The sequence below is a fragment of the Heterocephalus glaber genome, unplaced genomic scaffold (genome assembly GCF_053883595.1).
Source record: "Heterocephalus glaber isolate CG9 unplaced genomic scaffold, H.glaber_assembly_v1.0 deba00000122, whole genome shotgun sequence".
Classification (NCBI taxonomy): Eukaryota; Metazoa; Chordata; class Mammalia; order Rodentia; family Bathyergidae; genus Heterocephalus; species Heterocephalus glaber.
The window spans coordinates 73,023,492-73,042,282 of NW_028258138.1; the positions used below are offsets into that span (position 1 = coordinate 73,023,492).

The window sequence follows — 18,791 nt, forward strand, 5'->3', positions numbered from 1 at the left end:
TACTGTTTTTTCAAGAGAAATATTGGCAACTCCATTCTTACATTATTTACTTACATAGGAAAACTGAGTGTTTAAAGAATTATGACAGCACTTGCCGCTCTTCGGCCATCCTCAGGTTAAGAGGATTCAGCCACCACCCCCAGACCCCCAGCAATCACTGAAGGTTGATGAAGGAGCTGCTGTTTATGGAGATAATTTACCACTCTTTGACATACCATACCTGGCACAAACTAATAAATTGTGAGAAATAAAAAGAAACAAGAATGTAACCCATGATCGGGAAAGGAAATAGGCAACAGAAACTCAGTGACGTTGAACACCATAGATGAACAGGTAGAAATTTTCAGCAAAATGTTGGGAACTATATAAAATGAACCAAATTGAAATGCTAGAAGTGAAAAATGTGGTATCAGAAATGAATTCTTAAAGTGTAATGGGCTTAACAGCATAATGGATGTAACAGAAGAAAGCATCAGAAACATGATGGCAGGTTAAAAGAAATCATCTGCATTTAAGATCTGTGGGCCAATTCCAAATTATCTTAGCATATATGTAATTAGAATTTCAAAAGAGGAGGAAGGAGAGCAGGACAGATGAGATTTGGTGAGATCATTTCCAAGAAATTATTTAAGGGGGCCGAGTGGTTGCAGGCTGACCTGGACCTGCTTCCTCTGGCTTGCTTCACCAGCTTACCACCAGGTCAGGCTACTTGGTTACACACTGCAGAGGCAGAGGGGGACGTAAAAGCTATTGTGCTGAGGTGCAGAAATGAACAACAGAGAGAGGGCCTGTCTCAGGCTCCCTGATAAAAACAAGCCCACTGGAAAAGTGAAGGGAATCTCTGCAATAAAGGCACACAAGACCACTGTGATTGGTAAGTTGGAGAGATCAACAGCTCCCATCAGAACCTGGACTTTCTTCAGGGGAAAAGCAGCTGAAACCTGCAGTAGAACCTTGCAGAGTGCAACTCTGTAGGAGGACAGGGAGCTCAACTTGGGACTTGCAACCAGAAATCTGCCTGACTCTCATGGGTCTGGGACTAGCTTACTGAGATTCATTGACTTATAACTGCACACTGCTGCCCACGTTGTCTATTGTGACAGCAGAGACATACCCTGAAGGAGCCCCTTCATTTTTAAAGGTGATAGATTAATAACTACCACAAATTGTCATTCTCTAAGATGTATTTGATGCTATGGTGTTGCTGATTGTATCACTTGGGCTAAGGTGTTGTGTTTCATCTAAACAGTTGTCCTTCCTGGTGTAATGAAAATGAGATAGCCTCAGAGTCATTAGAGACTCAAAACCTAAAGACCAGCTATATCTGGAAGACATCTCTGAGAAGCAATCATTCCATAAAGGTTTTAAATACATCAACAAAGATACTTACAATAAACAACTTCAAAATATCAACCCAGGAACTAAACCAAGGACAGTACCAAAAACAAAACTGAGAAGGCATTTAAGCAAGTCACAAACCCAGACTTCCACCCCACAAAAGGCAAATTCTGGAGGAAATGAGGTGGAAAAGTCTGCTAATCAACCACCCGGACACCCTGAACTGATAGCACAGGAAGTGACAAAACAGATGAATGAAGCTCTAGAAAAATTCAAAGCAGAAATAATCTCCCAGATAACTACAGAGATGGTGAGCAGAGTGAGAGACATGATTAGAGGCTCTAGAACAGAAATAGGTAAAAAAATAGATGAGCTCAGAAACATGCTGGAAGCCATGAATGCCCAGCATAAGAAAGAAATGGAATCCATGAAACAGATTCAAACAGATATTCAGGAGATTAAAAACTCCATTGAAAGCATGCAGAGCAGATTAAGAGAATCTGAAGATAGAATATCAGATATAGAAGATAGGACTGCGGTGAAGGACCATGAAAACAGATTTCTTAAAAATAGTAAAGGACCATGAGAAATCAATTCAGCAGCTGCTAGATGATGCAAGGAAGAATAACATAAGACTGATAGGAGTCCATGAAAAAACAGGAGAAAGTACAATTGACATAAAAAACTGTTTACAGAAGTAATAGTAAAAAACTTCCCAGACAGAGGTGGAGAATTGGACATACAGATAAGTGAGGCATATAGAACTCCACCCAGCCATGATAAAAAAAATCTACACCTAGACATATAATAGTCAAGATCCCAGAAACCCAACAGAAGAACAAAATCCTACAGGCAGTTAGAGAAAAGAAACAAATCACCTATAAAGGAAAGCCCATCAGAATCACGGCAGACTTCTCAACACAAACCCTCCAATCAAGGAGAGCCTGGAGTGAAGTATTTCAAGCCCTAAAAGAAAATAACTTCCAACCTAGACGGTTGTATCCTGCAAAATCATCTTTCAAAATCGATGGGGGAAATTAGATATTTCCATGATAAAGAACACCTGAGAAATTTCATGAACACCAAATCAGCACTCCAAACAATTCTAAGCAATATCTTAGAAAAAGGCAATGAAGGTCACAACTCCATGAGGCTCAACAGAGGGAAGCCACCAGACAAGGTAAGAAACTAAAGGGACAGGGGGAAAAGAAATAAGAGCCAACAACAGTAAAACATCATGACAAGGATGAGTCAACACCTGTCAATTATAACTATCAATGTTAATGGTCTCAATTCACCAATCAAAAGAAGTAGACTGACAGAATGGATTAAGAAGCAAAATCCAGCAACATGCTGTATACAAGAAACACACCTAAGTCAAAAAGAAATTCATAGACTGAAAGTAAAAGGATGATAACGGCTCTCCATGCAACAGGAACCCTGAAAAAAGCAGGGGTAGCGATCTTATTTGCAGATAAAGTAGATTTCAAACCAAAACTAATTAAGAGAGACAAAGATGGTCACTACATCCTTGTGAAGGGAACAATCCTAGAGGAAGAGATGACAATCCTAAATATATATGCACCAAATACGAATGCCCCCAACTATAAAAAACAAATATTAATGGACATGAAAAACCAAATAAGCAGTAGTACAACTGTAGTGGGGGGCCTCAATACCCCACTATCACAAATAGACAAATCATCTAGACTAAAAATTAACAATGAAATTCAAGAACTGAACCAAGCTATTGAACAAATGGGCTTAATAGATATTTACAGAGTGTTCCACCCCACAAAATCAGAATACACAAAATCAGAATTCTTTTCAGCTGCACATGGGTCATTCTTCAAAATAGACCACATGCTAGCTCACAGGACATATCTAGGTCAATGTAAAAGAATTGAAATTAACCCCTGTATATTATCAGACCATAGTGCAATAAAATTGGAGATCAATAAAATGAGAAACTGCAAAACTTCCACAAACACCTGGAAATTGAATAACATCCTCCTGAACAACCAATGGCCACAGAGGAAATTAAAGAAGAAATCAGCCAGTTTCTACAAGTAAATGATAATGCCAGTACAACATACAGGAATCTATGGGACACAATGAAAGCAGTTCTATGAGGGAAAATCATAGCAGTGAATGCCCATATTAGGAAAACAGAGAGAACTCAGATAAATAACCTAATATAGAACCTCAAACTCCTAGAAAAAGAAGAGAATAACATACCCAAAGCCCACACAAGAGAGGAAATTATAAAGATCAGAGCAGAAATCAATGGAATGGAGACTAAGAGAATGATACAAAAAATTAATGAATCAAAGAGTTGGTTTTTCAAAAGAATAAATAAAATCGATAAACCTTTAGCCAACTTTATCAAAAAAAGGAAAGAAAAGACTCAAATCCATGCAATTAAGAATGAAAAAGGGGAAGTCACAACAGAACCAGCAGAAATCCAGAGGATCATCAATACCTACTTCGAGAACCTGTACTCTAATAAAATGGAAAACACAGAAGAAATGGACAGATTCCTAGATACATATGAATTGCCAAAGTTAAATGAAGAAGATATAGAAATTCTAAACACCCCAATTACCATGAGTGAAATTGAAAATGTAATAAAAAATTTACCAACAAAGAAAAGCCCAGGTCCTGATGGCTTCACTGCTGAATTCTACAAGACATTTAAAGAAGAACTATCACCATTACTCTTTAAACTCATCAAGGAAATTGAAAGGGAAGCAAGGCTTCTAAACTCATTCCTGGAAGAAAGTGTTACTTTGATTCCACAACCAGGGAAAGACCCAACCCAAAAAGAGAACTACAGGCCAATCTCCCTAATGAACATAGATGCAAAAATCCTCAACAAGATACTGGCAAACAGAATACAGAGGGTCATCAAGAAGATCATACACCCTGACCAAGTCAGATTTATCCTGACTTGGGATGCAAGGATGGTTCAACATTAGTAAATCAATAGATATAATACACTATATTAACAGAGTCAAGGACAAAAACCATATGATCATCTCAATAGATGCAGAAAAGGCATTCGACAAAATCCAACACCCATGCATGATAAAAACACTACAGAAAATTGGAACAGAAGGTCTTTATCTCAACCTGATTAAGGCTATCTCTGAAGAACCAACAGCCAATATCATACTAAATAGTCAAAAACTGAAAACTTTCACACTAAAATCAGGAACAAGACAAGGATGCCCACTATCACCCCTCCTGTTTAACATAGTTCTGGAAACATTAGCCACAGCAATTAGAAAAGAGAAAGAAATAAAAGGAATAAAGATAAGAAAGGAAGAAGTTAAACTGTCATTATTTGCTGATGATATGATACTTTACATAGAAGACCCAAAAAACTCTATCAAAAGACTTCTAGATGTAATTGACAGATTCAGCAGAGTAGCTGGATATAAGGTCAACACTCAAAAAACAATAGCCTTCTTGTACACAAATAGCAGACTCACTAAGAGAGAAATTAGGGAAACAATTCCTTTTACAATAGCATCCAAAAAATGAAATATCTAGGAATCAATCTAACAAAGGAAGCAAAAGACCTCTACACTGAAAACTACAGCACCCTGAAAAAGGAGATTGCAGAGGATATAAGAAAATGGAAAAACATCCCTTGTTCCTGGGTAGGAAGAATCAATATAGTGAAAATGGCCATACTTCCAAAACTGCTATATAGATTTAATGCAATGCCAATTGAAATTCCAACAATATACTTCACAGAACTAGAGAAAACAATTCAAAAATTCATTTGGAACCAGAAGAGACCTAGAACAGCAAAAGCAATTCTGGGCACAGAGACATGGCTGGGGGTATCACAATACCCAACTTGAAGCTATACTACAAAGCTACTGTGATAAAAACAGCATGGTACTGGCAAAGAAACAGACCCGAGGATCAGTGGAACAGATCAGAAGATGCAGAAACAACTTCAGACATACTCAGCCACCTCATCTTTGACAAAGGAGCCAACCACCCTCATTGGAGGAAAGATAGCTTATTTAATGAATGGTGTTGGAAAAACTGGATTTCAACCTGTCAGAGATTAAAACTAGACCCATATCTATCACCATGCACTAAACTAAGATCAAAGTGGATTAAAGATCTAAATATTAAGACAGAAACACTAAACTTACTGAAAGATAAGTTAGGTAGAACTCTTGAAGATATTGGCATAGGAAAAGACCTTATGAACAAAGCCTCAGTAGCACACGAACTAGCACAAAGAATCAACAACTGGGATCTCATCTTATTAAAAAGCTTCTGCACTGCGAGAAAGACCACCAACAGAGCTAACAGACAACCTACAAAGTGGGAAAAAATTTTTAGCAGCTATAACTCAGACAAAGGGCTGCTATCTAGAATATGTAAAGAACTAAAAACAGTCAGATCCCTCAAATTCAAAGACCCAATTCAAAAATGGGCATCTGAAATGAACAGACATTTCTCAGACAAAGAAGTAAAAGCAGCAAATAAACGTATGAAAAAATGTTCAACATCACTGGTCATTCGAGAGATGCAGATGAAAACAACACTGAGATTCCACCTCACCCCAGAAAGAGTGGCTTCTATCAAGAAATCAACCAATAACAAATGCTGGTGGGGGTGTGGAGAGAAAGGAACCCTTCTCCATTGTTGGTGGGAGTGCAGACTGGTGCAACCACTGTGGAAATCAGTGTGGAGATACCTCAAAGAACTAGGGCTGGAGGTCCCATTTGACCCAGCTATTCCCCTGCTGGGTATTTTCCCAAAAGAATTAAAAGAATCATACCACAGCGATATATGTGCATCCATGTTTTTTGTGGCACAGTTCGTAATAGCTAAAGCTTGGATACAGCTCAAGTGCCCATCAACTGGAAACTGGATAAAGAAGATGTGTTTTTTATTTTTTTATAAAATGGAGTACTACTCAGCCATAAAGAACGAGAAACTAGAGTCATGTATAACTAAATGGATGCATATTGAGGCAATACTGGTTAAGTGAAATAAATAAGACACACATGTGTAAATACCGAATAGTTTCTGTGGTGTGAGAAACTGAGAGTGTAAATAAGGATTAAAAGGATTAATAACTAATAATTGATACTTTGAAATAGGAAAAGGTCCAAAGGTGTAGGGGTGGTGGGAGGAGATGGGGAAAGGAAAAATTATGAGAAAAGAAAAAAAAATGGAAATGAAGTATGTAAATAGGGAAGGGTGGAGGGGTCAAGGGAGCACAGGTAATGGGGAAAAAATAAGAACCAAGATACATTATGTACAGGTACAAGCATCCAATGATAAATGTAAACGTATTGTATACCTAAAATGTACCAATAAAAGAATTTAAGGAAAAAAAATAAGAATTATGACAAAACATTCCAAACCCTAGATCTGAAAAGAGAGTCAGAGATACTTTGCTTGGCACATTTCCCCACCAAATATTGAGAAATCTACCATTAGATTACTAACTGTGTGTGGTAGAAGAAAAGAAGGTACAGTGCTCCAACCTCTCAACTGGGACAAAAAGGCTCTGAATAGGTCACCATCTTCATTTCTGGATAAATCTCTTATTTACGAATTTTCTAATGCTTAAAATGGTGGTCTTTTCAGCTACCTATCCTAAGAAGTCAAGTACAAGCATGCAAGTGAATTCACAGGCACAGAGGATCCATGTTAAAAACAGTTAAGGTAGCTGTGATGCCAACAACTTGAATGGCCCTGTCACACTCAAAATATTATCTTAATTATTCAACAAAATCCTGAAGCAAACTCTTGCTAGTCTTGTTACACTGCTGAACACTAAAGTAGCATGTTTTTTCCATGGTTTTATCTTTGCTCAAAGAATTTTTACACTATTAAGACAAAAATTAAAAGTATTTCCCCTTTTAAAATTTACAGGTGTTTAATTAGCTTTATTTACAGAGCAGGGATTTTTTTTTTTCAGTCTCCAATGGTTGCCTAGATAACACCATTAGGCCAGAATGCCAGTATAAAAGAAATCCATGCAGAATCCTAAAAAATAACATGTTGATGCTCCTGGAGAAGAGGCAAGCTTGGCTATCAGCTGCTCTTTCTAGGCCTCAGTTACTTAGAAGCAATTCTGTTGCAGTCTACATCCCATGATTTTGAAGACAAGGCCACTATTACTGCATTCCTATCAAAGCCCATAGCACATAGGTTTTCTTTTCTTCCTTTTTTTTTCTTTTTTTGGGGGTATATTCTGGACTCGAAACTGGTGCTCCAGCATACACGTGTGCCCAAAGTCGAGCTGTCTGTTAGAACAATTCAGGATTTTGTTTGTACTGATTTGCTACTACTGCATCCTGTGGATCATCCGGTTCTGCAGCTGCCAACAGTGCTTGCAATGACAATAACACTGTGTGGAGACTCATTGCTGCTGCCCTTTGATCTTTCAGGATATCCAAACAAATAGCCCCTGTGACAGAACTAACATTAGGATGCCAGATTTTAGTGATAAACCGGACCTTAGGGGGTTTAAATGGATACGTTTCTGATACTTTGATCTCTAGTTGATATCTTCCTCCTTCATATGGTGTGTCTGGAGGTCCTGCTATTTCTCCTCTTAATTCTGTAAAATTCTCATCAACAAGATCTACTTTAATTTGATTTTTGCTCGTCTCCTCGCTCTTCAGCACTTCCTTGAATGGCTGCCTGATTCGCTGCACTGCGATGTTGGCCATGTCTCTGCCCAACCCTGATTGATTCTGGCCTCCTCCACCACAGGTTAGGACCACCGCCCTCCGCCACCTCGCTTGCTCGCATTCGCTGCTGCTACTGCCGCCCCTGCGCTCTCCTCAGTGTCCTTTATTTAAGCAATATCCTTTATTGTAACTATTAACATGACTAATGACTGGGTGACTATCATTGCCCCAAATAAACAGAATGTATATAGAAAGTATGTGGGTCCTGGACTCAGTAAAGCATGAGTGTGAACCCCAGCTGTGCTGATTACCATCTTGTGGCCTTGGATGAGTCACCAGCATTTCTCAGCCCGTGTGTCCCAGAAGAGGATAAGATAGGGTATAGCTGATGTGAAGGAAATTGTCATGCTTAGCGTCAGCTTTCATTCCCTTTTATCTCAGGGCTACCAAAAGTCCAGACTTTTTAATTTAGTAGCCCTTAAATTCCTCTGTATACATTTCTGTTTTTATACAACTTGGTTGAGATGTGAACATCTCACCTTCTATAGCTCGTCTCTTCTGTATGTTCAGACACGAGAAATGAAACTCAACTTCTTTTTCCCTAAAATGTTCAACCACCGCCACCCATGTATGTAACACATTTTTTTTTTGGTACCGGGGATCGAACTGGCGTCCTTGCTCTTGTGAGGCAGGTGACCGAACCACTGAGCTAAATCCCCTGCCCCCATGTAACACTTTTGAGGATGCCTTCAGTACATATGTCTGTATGTTTATAACTTACATACATGTACTCTTACACTGTTATACTTTATGTATTAAAAACATTTAATTTTAATTAAAGGGATAAGATAAATAAAAATTCAGATTTTTAAAAATTGCAAAATATTATGGAACTTACTATGTAGAGGTGAAGCCATAGAAGATCCATTCAATTTATTAATCATTCAAATTGAGACATAATGAGACATAATGAACATGCAGTTACTTAAAACATGGTAATTTGAACATAAGCATTTATCCTCCCCCCACCTTGATATTCCATTAAAGCAATGTTAAAAATGGAAAAAGCTGGGGCCGGGGATTTAGCTCAGTGGTTCCATTGCCTGCCTTGAAAGCACAAGGACCCGAGTTCGATCCCTGACACCAAAAAAAAAAGCTGGAAAAAGCTGGAAGAAAACAACAGTGAACAAGACATAACATATCTTAGAAGGTGGGAAGCAGCTGACATGGATTGAAGAAAACTTAGTGCCCAAAGAGAGAACAGCTCTGGAGACACAGGGGAGGCAGCCAGGATGCAGAAAGGCAGGGGGCAGTGTGAAGATGAAAACAGAATTGGATGATGTCCCAGGTCTGTCAGATTTCTTGGTTCTCTGTCCCATCCTGGTCAGAATGGATGGTTCACTCCTTAGAGAAACATCCCAGAGAGAGCCTGGACTTAGGGCATCAAGCACAGGTAAGGCGAGGAGCTGCACTGAAAATACAAGCACTACTGAAGTGACAGCCTCTCTGCTGAGCAGTGAGCCCCGGGCCCTCTCCCTGCATGGCTTCCTGAACAGAGAGAGTGACACAGCCTGCTTCCCCTGCACAGAGGGTCGTCAGCAAGTCTTGGTGGAGATCACTTGACATTTGAGGAGGATCTCCACCCCAGCAAAGATAGGGACAAGAAAACAGGTGGGAAAGAAAGGTTTTTTTGGTACTGGGATCAAACTCAGGACTTGCACTTGCCAGACATGTTTGGCATCACTGAGCCACATCCCTGACCCAGAAAAAGGAATTTTTAAAACAGACAGTGAATAGCACACTGTAGTGCCAGGAGTGGTCACTATAGTGCTGCACCTGTAATCCTGGCACTCTGGGAGGCTGAGGCAGGAGGATCTAAAGTTCAAGCTCGGCCTGGGCAACTTAGCAACTCAGTGAGACCCTGTCTCAAAATAAAAAATAAAAAAGGATGGGAATGTAGCTCAGTGTAATGCTCCTCGGCTGAATCCCCAGTACAAAAACAAAAAAAAGACAGATACATGTCTTTTTCACAACAATAAAATAGTGAACATTTATTCCATATTTTCCATGTGCCAGGTTCTGTCATAAGCACTTTCACCCATTACGTCTTTTGTGGTTGTTGTTTGTCTGTCTGTGTTGGTGGGGATCAAACCCAGGGTCTTGTTCGTGCCTTGTAGTCCTCGAATAACAAAGTGAGGAAAGCACTCTGTTAGCCTGGGTTTAACACACGAGGGACTAGAGAATTACACATGAGGCAATTTCAACCCAGTCTGTCAAGATGCACACTCAACATTTTTAGCCAGTCTCCAGATGCCATTAGACTTCCTGGAAACGGTGAGGCTGCAGCCTTGGTTGGAATGCTCAGTGGCCTGAAGCCAGCTGTCTCATGGTGTATGTGTGGGAGGAACTTAACTTAACCTAAGTATAATATTCAATTTCATTGTAGTTTTGAGATCCACGTTTCTCATTAGTACCTGAACTTTTGTTTTTACGGTTTTCATTTTTGTTTGTTTTGTGTTGAGACAAGGTAGCTCAGGCTGGCCTCAAAGTCGCAGTGATTCTCGTGCTTCAGCCTCCTGAGTGCTGGGATTATAGGCATGCCCCACTATCTTTTTTTTCATAGTTGAACAAGAGGCATGATTTTATTCTTCTGTAAAAATTATCTTCTAAAACATAATCTCTTATTAAATATTTGCTTAATGAATGCCAGAATGAATAATGAATATGCTTCCATAAAATCCTGTATTTCTTAAGTATTTTATAATTGACAGGTCATATTTTTACATTTCATTCATTTTTCTAAAATAATACAGATAAAATGCAAAAAACCTCTCAAATATCTGCAAAAATATCCCTGTACAGAGACAATAAAACTGCAGCACCACTGTGCTGTGGGTTAGGCTGTTTGTCTGAGGCATTGGAAGAAGGTTGCTGTAGAGGAAGTGCAGGTTGCTCTAGAGGGGGGCACATGCAGGGGGAAAGGGGTGACTGGACTGTGCACCAAAGGGAGAGTCAACAAGGTCTAATGTACAAAACTGTAAGCACTTACCGAATCTCAACATGTCTTACTGAGGAATATCAAAGGCAGTTTCAGAAGGTACTGGCCAGTTGGAAAATAAATGTGCTGTAGTAGGTACAGTCACATTTGCTTTCAGCTACAGACTGTTAGCAGTCAGCTGGCTGCGAATACTGTGAGGACAGCCATGGAGGGACAGGTGGAATAAGTAGTGAGTGCTTTGGAAGAGGGCTGGTGCACTCAGCAGCAGGTGTAGGTGGTGGAAGTTGGTGGCTGTGGAGAAGAGGTCCTTTGCCCACCATTCCAACTTCCTCTTCCTTTCTGAGTAGTAAAAGGAACCCAGGAGGCTGGGGGTGTAGCTCAGTGATGGAGAATTTGGCTAGCATGCATGAGGACCTGGGTTCAGTCACCACCACCAAAAGAAAACGAAAAGAAAACCCAAAGGAACATAGGCCTAGGCCTGGGTCCTAATGAGTGATTCTGGTCATCTAACCTTTCTCAGCTTTGCTTCATTCATCATAAGTTGGTTTTACCGATGAACAGTATGGTTATGAGTGCCCTGAAGAAAGAGTAAATGTGAAAACTTTTGCAGACTATAAAGTGCAAGAGAAATGTCTCACTTTCCTCAACCTTGTTCTACTGATTGGCAGTATTAAGGATCGAACCCAGGGCCTTCTCACTGAGCTACATTCTCAGCCTTTTCACAAATTTTATATTGGGATACAGATTCTCCCTAAGTCACTATGCTCCCAGGCTGAGCATGAGCTTTCAAACCTCCTGCCTCAGTCTCCCAGAGGGCTGGGATTACCAGCCTGCACCACCACATTTGAGAAGGCATTTTTTTTTGAATGAATAAATTTCTGGGGGAGAACAGAGGAAGGTAAATACTTGATCACTAACATGAAGACCTTTGCAGGGATTTGTGCCCAAGAAGAGCAGGACTCACCTTGGAAAGCAGAAGCAGAGAATGGAGCTGGAGCTGGACAAGCTGGAAGGGCCGAGGAGGCTATCTGGGAGGGGAAGAAGGCGGAGCACCAAGGGCCACCACCATGTCCTGGCACTGGGGGTGAGGGTGGGCAGAGACTCACTCTCTGCCTTCTCTGAGGAGAAGGCTGAAGCCCAATGGCAGTTAAATGGTCTATGTGCCCAGGAGTTCTCAGGCCTGTCATGGTGTCACAGGCCTGCCATCCCAACACTCAAATACTAGGGCGGGAAGATCGCAAGTTCAAGCCCAGCCTGTACAAGTTAGGGACCTAAAAAGGACCTATCGCAAAATCAAAAGGACTGGGGATGTGGGGATGTAGCTCAATGTGAAGAACCTGGATTCAGTCCTTAGCACTGGAAAAAAAATAGAGTTCCCTGGGTCCTGAGGGAGGGAGAAGATTTGTCCTTTCCCACTGCTGCATCATTTCCACCTCTGTGAAAAGTCAATCTGGCCAAGTAGGTGTAGACATCACTCTTCTGGGACAGCAGAGCAGGGCTGAATGCTAGGAGATGGGCTGAGTCCTTGGGCTCCCAACCTTACCTCTCTGCAGCCTGTTTAATCTGTGAAAGGAGAAATGATATCCACCCCATGGACTTGTTTTGAGGATTGAGTGGATCAAGACAGGCAGAATACTTTTTTTTTTTGGTACCAGGGATCAAACTCGGGTCCTTGCACTTGCGAGGCAGGCGGCAGAACCACAGAGCTAAATCCCCAAATATTCCACATTGTATTTAAGAAATTCTGATGGTGGAGAAAATGAGCTAGTCACTGTCCCCAAAAGTGAAAGCAACAGGAGGGAAGGAAACTGGGCCTATGCCTTTCCCTGGTGTCAGCTATTTTCATTTCCCATAACTGATGTACCGTGTACTTGTTTTTCTTCCTTTTGTAGTTGCACAGCCTCACAGAGATTTTATTTTATTTTATTTATTTTTTATTTTTTTGATGTTTATTAAATGTTTTATTTAAAGATTTTTAACATGAAAAAGAAGGTACACAAATACACATTACATTATGATGACCAAGGCAGTATTCTACAAGACAAAAATCAAAACAAAACAAATTTATAAAGTAAATGTCCCGGCACTGAACAAGACGCTTGAAATTAATCCAGGCTTCATATGCATAAAATGATCTGACCACAGGTTTATGCAAAATAAATTATTTCCAAGAACACCAAAATGCCAACCATTCTGTCTGTAAACTGCCTTATTCCTGGTGAATGTTTTGAAAGACCTACTATATAATATGAAAAGAACTAGCGTGACACCTAAAGATGGCAAAAAAAAAGAATATAGTTAATAACATATTTGTAGTCCAGTTCTGCATAAAATATGCAAGTCAATCTTACTACTTAAAAATCTATACTTTAAATTAAAAACAAAAGGGTCGGGGATTTAGCTCAGTGGTTCCAGCACCTGCCTCGCAAGTGCAAGGTCCTGAGTTCGATCCCTGGTACCAAAAAAATAAAATAAAATAAAATAAAAATAAATAAACATATTTCTTATATGTTACAATTCTCTATAATGTTATGCTGTGGATAATGCTTTTTGCTTTAAAACAAGTTCTAGACATTAAGAGAAATATATATGGCTCACAAATGAATAACCAAATGTCTATAAACATTTTCCTTTACGTTTTTATTACTTTCAAACTTGAAAATTGAAGAAAAGGTAATAAATCTAAAAGCTTTGGAAAAGTTACATTTCTAATGAAATGGGGTACCTCAAAAAAGATAAAAAGGTAATTTATTAAATGCCTACAAATTTTAAATCATTCTAAATTTAAAACTAGTGTACCTAAAATTAAATTTTGTTCAGATTGTATCATTATAACCTATTTAGAAAATGATGGTTACTTTTCAAGTCCTTTGCATAAAAATAGGACTAGCACAGGAATGCTATAGATCTGGTAGCTCTTTAAATAATAAATTACTGACCAGTAATTTCGATAAAAATATTTTGAAGAACTTTGCCCCTGAAATGAATTCTACTATGTATTTCATGTGCTATCCTACTAAATAAAAAAACTTAACTAAGGAGATAGAACTATAATATATATATATGTGTTTTCTGCAGATTAATTTAAAAGTGTTATAATTTTTTGGATTCCCTGAAGACTACATAAACTGGGGTCCAAAAGGTATAGGTAATATGGTTTGAGATCAACAAGCATAGGTAAGACATTCTACTTAAAAGACAAATTATTTTCCTGTATAGTACATAACTAGAAAAAGTATTATACTTTTTGTCTCCACTCAACAAATGGAATGTTTTCATTTATCAACAAAAACATTCAATATTCCCTATTATAGACTGTAAGAATCAAGTATTAATCTAAATATAACTACAAAAAATAAATTAAAATTAGCTTCTAGACAGTTATGAAATGGTTCATTGAATCCAGGCTGGTAACCAGTTTTTCCAAGCATTAAATAGTAATAAGCAGAATGCGTAGTTGACAAATGAGGATCAGACCCACTCTTCTTCATACATTGAAAGACGATTGATATACTCAAAACCTGCAAATTCGTATCCTTCCATTTTGCTCACAATGTCATTATCATCTGGGGTGAGCTGGACAGGTTCCTCAGTAAACTGAGAATCAAAGTTGTCCAACCCGAATCCCTCAGACATATTTGGTTTGAAGGGAAGCACTACTTGCTTTTGCTCCATCATGTCCCAGTCGACATTTTGAAAGAATGGATGCTCCTGAACATCAGCAAAGCCCCTCTGAGGATGGCAACCCAATCGTTCCTTTGGGTCCCTGCTCAGAAAACTCTTCAGGACACTTGCAGCTTCTACAGACAGACATGGAGGTATGTGAATTTCTCTTTCCAAAATGACTTGATAGAGATTATTGTTTGAGTTTTGGTCAGGGTTATCAGAGCTCTTATCAAGATGAAAAGGAGACTCTCCAATCAACATCTCATACTCAGTACTCTGAGAGTCCACCAGTCCACACTGAAACCATAATCTTCCCCCCTTACAATTTCTGGAGCCAGGTAATTAGGAGTGCCACAGAAAGTGCTGGTCACATCGCCGGCTGTAAGCCTTCCTTACATATGCAATAGTTGGTGAGTCTAATGTGCCCTTCTGAGTCCAGTAGAATATTGTCCAATTTCAAATTTCTATACAGTATCCCTCGCTGATGAAGATAGTTGAAGGCTAAATTGATTTCTGCAGAGTAAAACCTGGCATGTTCTTCAGGAAGGATTCTTTTTTGCTGCAGATGAAACATCAGATCTCCACCACTTACATAGTCTAGAATAAACAACAGTCTGCTTTCTATCTGGAAGCAAGAATGCAGCCCTACAAGAAAAGGATGATTAGTGGCCTGCTGTAAAATGTGCTTTTCTGTCTGTACCTGATCAGTGTTGACAAGCTCTTTTTTCACTGCTTTCATTGCATACACACGACCTGATCTTTTCAGTTGGACTAACAGTACTTTCCCATAACTCCCTCTGCCTATCACACGAAGCAAATCAAAGTCCTGAAGACCTAAACTAGGTGAAGCTTTGCCACTTTCCCTGTTGTTCCCTGCCTCATTCTCTTCATCAACTTGTTCTAAAGCCTCATGAGTTGCAAGGTTCTGTGGGGTCGCTGTCTGTGCAGGGTCTGAAGCCATGGATGATGGATCGACTGGCATCAGGGTGTCTGATGGTAAAGAATGCTGCCCACATTCAACTGTGATGAGTGTGTGGCACTTCTTGTGAACCGAGAGTTTACATTTGGTGCACTTATATACCTGGCGGCCAAGTCCCCCTACACGGTCTGTGCAGACAGCACAGTGAGCCTACCTGCTGAAGCGTTTGGCTTGAAAAGTGTGGCCATTAGCACAATACAGCTTTCTCCAGTGGCCTGCAGCTCTGTGGTGGATGGATTTCTCTTCTCCAGGCCAAGGCATTTTAGGATGTTCTGGTATACAAGGCAGTACATGAACTAAGAGTTCATTTTGAGAACATGAGTTTTTTACTCCAGAAAGCCTAAAGGCCTCTTCTAACTCCACCTGAGGTGACACAGTGTATGAGTCTCCTTCCTCATCTACCCAGTCTGTGGTGAAAAGCTATTTATTGTCCAAATACCACATATCTCGATCTTTATCACAAAGGCCTGCAAGGGAGATAGAATTCTCAAAAGATGTTGTCAAGATGCCTCTTCCCAAAATCAGGGCCAATCCGGTAGAGGTGTGGGTCATGGAGGTGCCCCGGAAGAAGGGACCATAGATGGGTTGACTGCCCAGGAAAATGGGCAGGAAGGGCTCAGAGAATGAGTGCAGCCTGACTTCCTGCAGGGACCACACTGGCCTGAACTCTGCAAGGCTCTCTGTGAAGTTGTTTCTGATAGTGGCAGGCAGGCCTGGCTGGATGTACACCGGGCTTCTCAGTGTCTCTCGGGGGCCGCTGGCTGTGACTTCAGTCTCCCCCACTGGACTTTGACTCTCTAGGTTTTTTGTGCCCAGGTCTGGGGAGACCTGCCCAGAGCTACGGGGTGTTTCTGGGCCTGGTGATAGTTCCCCTGGGCTCTTTCCAGTTTCTGTGCCTTTGGTATTTGGGCTTAGGGAGACTTCACAGAGGTACCTTGATTTAGATAGGTCACCGGTGGTCACTCACCTGGAGACCGTCCCTAGGGTGACTGTGACAGTTGTGTGGCTGCTGCAGTGTGGCTTGCAGCCTCTGGATGGAGTCAGCCATCTTCTCAATCTTTCACAGATACTTTCTCTGCCTGGGGTCCTGAGGCTGCGGCCTCGCAAAGTGGAGAAGCAGCTCAGCATGTTCGCTGTTGACCGTCTCCGGCCAAGTGAGCTTGGGAGACAGTTGGTAATAGATTGTGACGCCCATTAGAAGGGTTCCAAGTTCTGTTTGAAGATGTTGCCAGGGAAGTGAGGTCATGTCTTGGGATTCCACAACCGAAGCTCCCCCTATGCTGTGAAAATCCTATGGCCCATCTTTTTCTTCATACTAAATAACTCAGTGCCTATTTATTTATTTATATTTTTAAAAAGAATGGGGCTGAGCACCACGAGGTCAGTTAGCCTTAAATTAGAAGTTTGAGACTTTCAGGGCCATCTCCGACCTCCTCACAGAGATTTTATAATTACACAAGGTGGACACTTATGTGCAAAATAACAATTCACATTCTTAGGGTAAATGGTGTCATGAAAACAGCCTTCGGCGCTGTAGAAGGGTGTGAACACAGGAAGTGCACAGCTGCCTCCCTGCAGCCACTGACATAAGACTGCAGCCTCTCCTGCTTCTGAAGTTCTGGGTGATGTGGAGGCCTTCAGACTTAGTCTCACTCTTAGTGAAATGAATTCTGAGTCCATCTGCCAGGAGTGCTAGTGATGTGGCCCAGATAAGGGCAGCCAGCCACGGGACTCAAGCCTCTTTCATTCTCCTTGTTTCTTTATTTTATGTTCTCTAAGTATGTTTTGATTTTTGATTCTTTTGCTCGTCTGTTTTTCATTACTATAAAAAATATCTGAGGTAAATCAACTCCTAAAGACAAAAGGGTTGTTCTGACTTCCAATTTTGGAGGTTCCAGTCCCAGATGGATTCACCCATTGCTTTGAGCCCGTGGGTTCAGAGCGCACCATGGTGGAAGCGCGGACTTCCTTCATGGCAAGTGAGTGAAGAACCAGGTCACACAGTCCCTTCCAGTGCCTGTCCCCAGTGATCCCAAGACTGTCCAGAGGCCTGCCCCTTAAAAGTGTCCACCTGGGGACTTGGCCTTTAACATGCAGGCCTTTGGAGGACATTCAGGATCCAAACTATCACAGTCCTTACTGTCACGGCTCCTCACTCTTTGTTTTTTTTTCCTTTGGGACATTCATCTGCCCTCGTGATATCAATTACTATTTCTGTGCTGATTCCAAATCAGTCTAAGTTTGTTTCTTCCTCACAGTAACTTCATGTAGGGGGAGAAATTCATTCAAGTTCACCCAGGGTGGTATCATATTCAGTACCACAGTGTCATACTGAAAGTCCAGACCAGGAAAACTGGGAAGCTTGGTCACCACACCTGTGACACAGGTGCTGTTGGCCAAGGCAAGTTCATTATGAAAAGGATGTAGTTTGGCTGACAGGACTTCATTTGCATAGGCTTTTTTAAAAGACTCTGAGAACAATTCTAATAATGTCTTCACATGGTTTATATGATTTAAGAAAACTTCACAAGTAAAATAATTTAAGCACAATGACTTCTTAGAGTTCCTCTTGCCTTGGGTGGTGTTGGAGTGGCTCTAAACACATGTTTGCTTTGGAATACAATTTTCAGCATTTCAAAATATATCCTTTGTCATGATTTATTTTTTCATTTTAAATATTCACTTTTATACAAAAATTTTTATTGGTAATTTTACATTCTTTTCCTGAGGGATGTAAATTTCAAGACCTGCAAAACCTGGGTCTATCTCTGACTACTAGTTTCCCCATTTTGCACTTGAGAAATTAAAGCAGGTCAGACAGCTAGTAAGCAATAGACCCCAGTTCAAATCCTGGTCTCAGAGCCTGCATATCTTAAACCATTACACTCTCACAACCATTACATAATGGTTTTCTACCATTATGCTCTTTATTAACATATTCTTAGCTACTGCATTATTATCTCTATCACCTACTATTAGTTGATACTACTCCAGTTGATATTACTCCAGTTAGTTGCTATTATGCCAGTTAAACTCAAGTCTAGAGGCATCAGAGTCTGACTTATGACCCAAACTAATATCTTAGAATGTGACTGTAATACACTTATGAATCACTCAAGAAGGCAAAATG

At 40.4% G+C, this 18,791-nt stretch overlaps 1 protein-coding gene and 1 pseudogene across 3 annotated transcripts in view; both read right to left on the reverse strand.

Moving 5' to 3' along the window:
* The window catches only part of Parp9 (poly(ADP-ribose) polymerase family member 9), a 134,442-nt gene that overhangs the window by 71,244 nt on the left and 44,407 nt on the right, over positions 1–18,791 (reverse strand). The gene's annotated exons all lie outside the window — the stretch shown is intronic.
* LOC101698265 (ubiquitin-conjugating enzyme E2 K pseudogene) lies at positions 6,729–8,758 on the reverse strand (annotated as a pseudogene).